The sequence below is a fragment of the Eutrigla gurnardus genome, assembly GCF_963514095.1.
Source record: "Eutrigla gurnardus genome assembly, chromosome: 2".
Taxonomy (NCBI): Eukaryota; Metazoa; Chordata; class Actinopteri; order Perciformes; family Triglidae; genus Eutrigla; species Eutrigla gurnardus.
Window position 1 is genome coordinate 4,880,388 of NC_139916.1, and position 9,946 is coordinate 4,890,333.

Below are 9,946 nucleotides of genomic sequence, written 5' to 3' on the forward strand. Positions count from 1 at the left end.
ATAATTAATGTAATGAATGTTCATGTATTGTATTGTGACCTAATGGACTTCCCGTACATGGACATTTTTATGCGGGACGTTTTTCATATTCCAGTCAGTCCGCGCTCAACCCAACCGTCAGATGGCCACATTTCATTGTTCTGAAATAAATGTTCTATAATGAGAGAAGTCGTCAGCCTCCTTCCTACGCATCGTCAGCAGCACCACTCTGCTGATAAAACTCAACAGGTTATGGGCCCAGGAGACGTTTGGAGGAGAAGATAGTCGACGAAAGCCAAGAAAGTTGCAACGGATCGCGTGCTGAGGAAGGCTGCTAACCTGAGGAGAGGGGCAAGCTAGCATGGCAGAGCAACGAAGGGCAAGTAGCAGCAGGCTACATCGACTGGTATTCGACGGCGACGAGGCAAAATATGAAGTTTGGGAAACTAAATTGTTGGGACACTTTCGTTTATTAGGGCTGAAAAACACTGTGTTGAATGAGCCAGTAGAAGAAGCTGAAATAGCAGCAGATCCTGAGAAAAACGCGGACGCGTATGCAGAGTTGATCCTACTGCTAGATGACAAAAGTCTGTCTCTGGTAATGAGAGATGCGCAAGATGATGGCAGAAAAGCATTAAATATTCTGAGAGACTATTATGCAGGGAAGGGAAAGCCTCGTATAATTAGTTTGTACATCACGCTGACTTCACTTCAAAAGTCCATCGGCGAAAGTGTAATAGACTATATCATTAGAGCAGAGACCGCCATAACTGCCCTGAGAAGCGCGGGAGAAACGCTGGGGGACAGTTTGCTGGTGGCTATGGCGCTGAAGGGATCGCCAGAGAGCTTCAAGCCATTCGCAATTCATGTGGCGCACACCTACGATAACATCACGTTTGCTGACTTCAAGACCAAATTGCGGAGTTTCGAGGAAACCGAGAACATCAGAGCAACCGGGTCGAACGATGACAGCGTGATGAAGACCCAGGGGAGAACCGGACGGCGACCTCCCAGTAGCAGCGCACATGGACCGGGCAAAGACGACAGCGAGATGGTGTGCTTCAAGTGCGGGACCAAGGGGCACCGAGCGAGAGCGTGTCGACAGAAGACGTGGTGTAGTGTTTGCAAAAGTGACACACACAGGGACGCGACATGCAGACGAAAAGACAAAGACAGAGACCGAAGGGACGGCGTGAGCCAAGTGTCGGAGAATGCTGAGGTAAAGGAGGACTTCGCGTTCAAGATGGCGGACGGACGGGCCAGTGACCAGCAGCAGCCGGCGCGCACCATCCAGGAGAGGGGCCTGATGGTGGACACCGGGGCCACATCCCACGTCATCAACGACATCGCCTTGTTCACAAGTTTCGACAGCACCTTCAGGCCGGAGACTCACAGCGTCGAGTTGGCTGATGGGACCAGATGCAGCGGCGTCGCTCAGCGGAGAGGCACAGCAGTGGTTACCCTCATCGACAGCAGTGGACGGCGGTGCAATGCGAAACTGTTGGACGCTCTGTATGTGCCGTCGTACCCGCAGAACATTTTCTCGGTGAAGGCAGCAACCACGATTGGGTCCACAGTCGTCTTCAAAGAAGATAATGATGTCTTGATAACCACCCAGCAAACATTTTGACGTCTATTTGACGTCTAATCGACGTCGGTCAGGCAGCTCGATTCAACGTCTACCAGAGGTGCTGAAATGAAAGTTTTTCTGACGTCGGATTTCGACGGCTTTTAGACGGCATCAATTCACGTCGTTTCAACGTCGTTTCGACGACATATCAACGGCTCACAGAGCAGGCTACTATGTCATTATTACGTCGTATAGACGACTTTTCCACGTCTCTACGTGACGTCTATTTGACGTCTAATTAACGTCGGTCTCATGACGGAAGTCATTTCGACGGCTCTTAGACGGCATCAATTCACGTCATTTCAACGTCGTTTCGACGGCATATCAACCTTTGTCAAAATACACATGTAATGTATTGCATTTAAAAATATGTTAAATCTAGTTTCAACTAGTGCCTACATAACTGGCATTACCACATCCATACATTCTATGACAAGCACAGCTCTTGTGCTGTATACATGTGCATTTCTTAATGCTCTAATCTACAACTATTTAAATTAACTTATACATTTCAGCAAAAAAAATCCTTAAAATGCAAAGAGGTCAAAAAGTCCAATAGACAACACCAGCAAATTTCACATTTGCCAACTTAAAATATCACAGGAATGGTGAACCTGGTGGAAACTTTCATAGTAAATAAACTCACCTGTGATAAAGTTAAAAATACTCGAGTAATGTTCACCCATACTGTAAAATACAAGTAGTACATGGACTAATCTCAGGTAAAAAAAAAAAAAAATTCAGCATTCAGGACCAGATATATGTAGTTATCTATATATTGAATAATTGAATAAAAAACGAACATGTATATTGGAACAAATGTTTTATTGACTTCCTTTTTATTGCAGTCTGCCCCTTGCCCCCGCTCCTTGCTGGGGCATGTTTAAGGTGGTTCTGAATCACACTCTCCATTTCTGCATCTGTGGCCTTTGGACTCCATCTCTTCACAGCAGCTGGAGGGAGGGCATAAGAAATGTGTTAAATGCACTTTATAGATGGCAAGAACAAATTATAGAGCGAAAACCTTCTGCGCATGCTCCGTCTCTCCGTCTCCTTTTTGGTGTATGTCAAGCGACACCTATAGGCCTGGCATATGAACTACAGCGTTTTCGGTGGATCCGTCTAGATGCAAATATTCTTGAAACAATGCCGAGGAAGAGAGAGAAAAAATAACGTTTTCACCCCCGTCTGGACGGCGCCTTAAAGTGTTATGGTTCTGTAACGATGCTAAACCGAGAGTTGCACAAATGTTCGGCTCGGTTTAGCATCGCACCTCACTAGCCTGTGAGCTAACTCAGGGCTAGTTTCACACGGCAGCTAACTCGGCTGCTAGCCGCCGCTCGGTTACGAATAAAAGCAACAAAAAAACAGCTATCTGTAACAATACACGATGCAGCAACAAAAACAAAACTCTAACATGCAACTGATAAACGTATAATGTCTTACCAAACACGGTTTCATTTTAAACTACAGTACTTTTAGTAACTCACCTTTCACAGGTGTCTGTGTCTCCTCCTCGTCAATTCAATTTTATTTATTTATATGGCACCATTCATGCAGGTAAATGCAACACAAAGTGCCGTACAGAAAATACAAATTTAGAAAATAAGAACAAAACAACAACAACAATAAAAACAACAACAACAACAGAAAGAAAGACCCGACCCCCCACCCGGAACACACTCGCACACTCACACTAACATGCACGCAACTCGGCACACCACACACACACACACACACACCCCCACGCACTGCATTGGCTAAAACTGTAGAGACATGGCTCGGCACTGAGACATCGGTGAGTGAAAGGCCATCCACACCATGAGGGACTCTGGTTCCCGTCAGTCGACGGTAAAAGAGATAAAATAATGTAAAATAGAACAAGATAGCAGTAATAAAATAAATAGCAAAAACTAGATAAAAAAGCTAAATAGCTAAATAGGATAGAATAAAATCAGTATAAACTACTAAAATAAGCAAACTTAAAATAATAGATTAAAACTTGGGGAATAAAATAGCAGACTTAAAATAATAGAAAGTTAATTAATTAAAAGCCAGACTAAAAAGGTGAGTCTTGAGCCGTTTATTAAAAACATCAACATTCGCTGCGGCCCTGAGGTTCTGCGGCAGGCTGTTCCACAGTCGGGGACCATAATAACTAAAAGCCGCCTCCCTGTGTGTTTTCAATCTGACTTGTGGAACGGTTAAAAGGCCGGTGCCAGAGGACCTCAGGGTCCGTGAGGGTTGATATAATAGGAGTAGGTCAGATAAATAAGAGGGCCCAAGACCATTAAGACATTTAAAAACAAGTAAAAGAATCTTAAAATCGATCCTGAAACGGACAGGGAGCCAATGCAGCGACTTTAAAACTGGTGTAATGTGCTCCCGCCCTCTGGTCCTCGTCAGCACGCGTGCGGCTGAGTTTTGCAGCAGTTGGAGAGTATGGATGCTCTTTTTAGGAAGACCAGAGAGCAGGGCATTACAATAGTGTAGACGACTGGAAATAAAAGCATGCATCAGCACCTCTGTACTGGCCTGTGAGAGAAACGGGCGGACTCTGGCTATATTCTTCAGGTGGTAGAAACCTACCTTTGTTACATTTTTAATGTGTGGAATAAAACTGAGCTCAGAGTCTAAAATCACGCCCAGGTTTCTCAGAGATTTCGATGATTTAAAATTATTTAATTTTGGTAAAAGTTTCTCTCTCTGGCCTTCAGGACCTATGACTAAAACCTCTGTTTTGTCCTGGTTGAGTTGTAGAAAGTTTGCTGCCATCCATGACTGGATATCTAAAATGGAATTAAAAAGGGCATCTAAAGGCCCTGTGTCATCAGGAGACACAGCGATGTACAGTTGTGTATCGTCAGCATAGCTGTGGAAGCTGATGCCGTGCCTCCTGATGACATCACCCAGGGGAAGCATGTAGAGATTAAAAAGGGTTGGGCCTAAAATTGACCCCTGGGGAACCCTGCACTTAAGGTTGTGTGTTTTGGAGGAACAGGTATCCAGACTTACGAAGAAGCTTCGGTCAGTGAGGTAAGAGGAGAACCAATTTAAAACAGCACCAGAGAGACCAACCAGGTTCCTCAAACGGTTTATTAAAATGTGATGGTCCACTGTATCAAAGGCGGCGGTTAGATCTAGCAGAACCAAGACTGTGAGTTTATGATTATCTAAATTGAACCTGATGTCATTTAAAATCTTTAAAAGGGCTGTCTCTGTGCTGTGGTTTGTCCTAAAACCAGACTGACACTTCTCCAATGTATTGTTTAAATATAAAAATGTATTTATCTGTGTAAAAACCAGTTTTTCTAAAATTTTGCTTAAAAATGGTAAGTTGGATACTGGACGGTAATTATTAAAAATGGTGGGGTCTATGCCACTCTTCTTCAGAAGGGGCTTCACCACCGCCGTTTTAAAGGATGTGGGGAAGACACCCGTCTGAAGAGAGCAGTTCACCATATATAAAAGCTGTTCCTCAAAAACGTCATAAAACGTTTTAAAAAAGCGTGTGGGAATTGGGTCTAAAAGGCAGGTTGTGGGCTTCACTTGGGAGAAGACTCGACCAAGTGTCCTTGCGTCAACCAGGGCAAAAGAGTCCAGAGTCTCCTCAGGTGGAAGCATTGATCCAGGAATGTCGGAGGTTGAGATTTGGTGAGATAAAAGACTGGATCTAATGTTATCGATTTTACTTCTGAAGTGGTCAGCAAACGCCTCACAAACGGAGTCTGTTGGTGTTATTGGTGACCTGTTCCGGTCACCGTTGGTTAAAAACTCAATTGTGGAGAATAAAAATTTGGGGTTATTTTTATTTTCGGAGATTAGATTTTTGAAATGTGAAATTCTTGCCAGTTTGATGGTTTTATTGTATGTTTTGAGGTGTTGACGAAATATGTCGTAGTGTACTGTCAGCTTTGATTTTCTCCATCTCCTCTCAGCACTCCTGCACGTTCTTTTCAGTTTTTTGATTTCTTCATTTCTCCATGGTGGCATTGGTCTTGTTTTTATAGTTTTAGTTAAAAGAGGAGCCACTGAGTCAAGTGTTGACCTTAGTTTGTGAATAAAATTGTCAATGATAAAATCACATGGTGCTGGTAAAATTTGTGCAGGAGTGTTCTTTAAAATCTGGATAAAATTTGCTGCCACTTCAGAAGTAAGATGGCGTTTCCTCACTGTTCTCACAGGGTCCTCCAGCTGGTTAAAACTGGTGATATTAAAAAACACACAAAAATGGTCTGACACGGCCAGATCCACGACAGAGGGCGCACCCACAGACAGGCCATAGGTTATGACCAGGTCCAGGGTGCGCCCCCTGTCGTGGGTTGGCTGGCAGACATGCTGTTTAAAATCCAAGCAGTGAAGTGAAATTCTCTAGATGCTAGGTCTGAGGTCTTATCGATGTGTAGATTAAAATCACCAGTTATTAAAATCCTATCATACTTAGCGTGAATGATTGTTAAAAACTCTGAGAAGTCGCTGATAAAAGCAGTAGGGTGCTGGGGTGGTCTGTACACAGTCACACAAAGAATAGGAGGGCTGCTAAAAACAAAGGCGTGGTATTCAAATGATAAATAGTTGTTAAAAGGAGCTTCCTTTGGTGATAATGTTGACCTTGTGATCGAGGCAGTTCCCCCTCCTTTCCTGCCCACCCTTGTTGAAAATAAAAAGTTAAAATCTGGAGGACAGGTCTCTGTGAGAACAACACGTGCGTCAGTGCCGAGCCATGTCTCAGTAAGGAGAATACCGTCTAATTTTCTGTCTAAAATTACATCATTTATAATAAAAGATTTGTTAGACAGCGAGCGCACATTTAGTAGGGCCATCTTGATGTCTTCATTGATTGTGCGCTCAGTATGTCTCTTTATGGGGACATTAAAACGATCAGTCGGTCTAAAAACAGTCCTGGGTTGATGTCTGTGAGTGATAAGTGTTTCAATGTGATGGATGTCCTGTGGTTCTGATGGGGGTGGTGATGGGTGGATGTGTGGGCTATGTATGGTGCAGGGAGTGGGGGGTGAGTGTGGGTGGGAGGGACAGCGTGGGGCAGAGTGTCCGTGTGTTAGTCAAGAGGTGGGTGTGGTGCATGAGCGGATGGTCAGGTCAATGTTCACAGATAAAAGCCGGGATCCCTCCTGGTTGGGGTGAAGGCCGTCCCGATTAAAAAGTTGAGGTCGGTTTAAAAAGGCCGCGTAGTTGTCAACGAAAGGGATACTGTTGCCCAGGCAGTATCCCTTTAGCCACAGGTGCAGCTGGCGGATGCGGCTGGTGATGACATCACCGTAGCGGGGCGGGGGAAGCGGACCCAGAACAATTAGCCGCTTCCCCGTGTCCAGCACGCTATCCACCATGGCGACGAAGTTCGCTTTGAGCACCTCCCACTGCTGAAATTTGAGGTCGTTGATGCCAGCCTCCACGACCAGCGTGGAGGCCGAGGGATGTTGGGCACTCACCTGCTGAGCGGAGGATGTGACCTCCGTGACACAGGCACCAGGCCGGCAGAAAGTCCGTGCGTTGCGCTTGGACACGTGCCTCACCAGCGAGGTCCCGACCACCAGCACCTCGGGAGTGCGCCGAGCCGGAGCGGCCGTCGCCGCGGGCCTGGAGACGCCGCGCTCCTCGGGGGGAACCCGCGGGTGGCGGGCTGTAGCAGGTGCCAACTGGAGGGAAGTCCTGCAGGCTTAGGATGTTGTACCTGTTGTCGAGCGGGATTTCCGGGGGCGGAGGCGGGGGAGATGGACGAGCCCCGGCGCCCCTTCCCACCACCGACCACGGGGCCCTCGGCTTGACAGGCGTCGAGCTCACCGGTGCTGGGGCCACCGCTCCATCCTCCCTGATGGAGCACTGCCATTCCGGCAGGCGGAGGCGTGAGGTGGAGGCTGCCGTTCCCTTCGGCTTGGCTCCCAGGTGGTGCCAGCGGGACTCGGCGACAGCTGGTGCCGGCGATCCAGCGATGGCGGAGCCGGTCCACGGCAGGGTGGTGTTGTTTGTGGCCAACATGCTCCGGTCGCCAGCGCCGGAAGCTTTCAGGTGGGCGATGAGCCTGGACTGGGTCGTGGCGACGGTGGAGAAGTTCATTAGGATTTTGTCCTTCTCCCTGAGATCAGCCTCCAGGCCGTTTACGCTCTCTCTCAGTTTTGAGAGGGTGGGAAAGCAGGATTCGCACACCACCATCATGCTGTGGCCGGCGCTAGCTATAGCAGCTAGCTCCGTTTAGCTGCTAGCCAGACACACCACGGGACTGTTGCACGGCAGGATCGTTGAATTTGCCACTGAATATTCCGCCAAGATCACTGGGAGGTACTAACCTTTGAAGCTGAACCAGCTTCTGTTCTGTTTTGTCACTGACGCTGCAAAGTTCTTCTTGCGCATGCGTAGGAAACCGCTAGGTGCGCTAACTACGCGAGGAAAAATAGTTCCTAGATGGACGCTAGAATCACAAACATTTTAGCCCACATTGCCAATATGATACTACATTATTTTCTTAAATTCACGAACATATTTCCATTATTTTGAAGAGTTTTTAACATTCGTGCGTTGATATGTCGTTGAAAAAAAGTCTAAATGACGTTGGTCATTTCAGCCCCTCAGGTAGACGTCAGATCAACCTGCCTGACCGACGTTGATTAGACGTCAAATAGACGTCAAAATGTTTGCTGGGTATTTTATGATGTCGAAAAACAGTTGAATTAAAGTCACGTCGTGACGCGACGTCGATTGGACGTCTTCATCTAGACGATGGTCGAGAAAATGTTTACTGGGCAGGTATGGTACCAGGTTTGACATTCATGTGTTTGGCAGATTGTACTACCTGCACACTGAGATTGAGTCAACTGATGATAAGTGTAATGCAACCCACGACATCCAAGCATGGCATGAGATACTAGGCCACTGTAATTATGATGATGTGCTTAGGTTACATGATGTTGTTGATGGTATGCCGATCAAGGGAAAAATGAGTAAGCCTGAGCAAGAGTGTGAGGTGTGTATTCAAGGGAAGTTTACACAAACTAGAAATAGGAACCCCGATGCCAGAGCAAAGGCTCCTTTAGAAATGATACACACAGACCTTGCAGGTCCAATAGCCACTGAGTCATTAGATGGGTACAAATATGCCTTTTACCGATGATTACTCAAATGCAGTATTTGTTTACTTTCTAAAGAAAAAGAGTGACGCAGTGCAGGCAACTGAAAAATTCCTTGCAGATGTATCCCCTTATGGGAAGGTGAAGTGTATGCGATCTGATAATGGAACTGAGTTCACAGGTGGTGATTTCCAGGCGCTGCTGAGGAAAAGCAAAATTAGGCATGAAACGACAGCTCCGTACTCACCGCACCAAAATGGAACAGCAGAACGTGGGTGGCGTACTCTTTTCGAGATGGGCAGGTGCATGCTAATTGAAAGTGAGTTACCAAAACACCTTTGGCACTACGCAGTACAAACAGCAGCAACGGTACGCAACAGATGCTTGAACAAGCGCACAGGGCTGACTCCTTACGAGATGTTGACAAACAAAAAGCCCAATGTGTCCAGAATGCAACGATTCGGGTCTGTTTGCTACAATTATGAGCAGGAAAAGGGAAAGCTTGACTCCAGGTGTGATCAGGGGCGTTTTGTGGGGTACGATAAAAATAGCCCAGCGTATTTGGTGTATCACCCAAATACAAACAAAGTGCAAAAACACAGGCTGGTGAAATTTGTGAGCAAAACAGCTGCAGAAAAACAAACACAGACAGTTGAGCCAGATCTAAATGATGACGGTGTGGGGCACAGAGTCAGGACTAGGGGGACGCAGGGGGTCAACAGGAGTGCAGAAAAGGCTCTAGAGCAAAATGAACCCGGTAAAAGTCCACATTGCGATAGTCCAAGGGCAGCAAATGAGTCTACTGAGCATAACGAAACTGGAAGTGTTACAAGCATCGATCCTGAGAGTAGGCGGTATCCAACAAGAGAAAGGAGGGCACCAAATTACCTAGGCGACTTCGTGAGAGAAGACAGTGATAGTGACGGGATGCATGTCACAGTAGACTACTGCTGCAGAGCAGTTTGTGGCATTCCGCAAACTTATGGTGAAGCAATGCAGTCAGACAATTCAAAAGAATGGAGAAAAGCAATGAATGAGGAAATCCAGTCTCTAAATGAGAATAAAACCTTTACCCCGACAACACTACCCGTGGGCAAGAAACCAGTGGGGGGTAGGTGGGTTTACGCAATCAAGTCTGGTGTAGATGGGAATGACCAGTACAAGGCTTGATTTGTCGCCAAGGGCTACAGCCAGAAAATGGGGGTAGACTATGGGGAAACGTTTTCACCTACAGCAGACCTAACCAGTGTTAGAA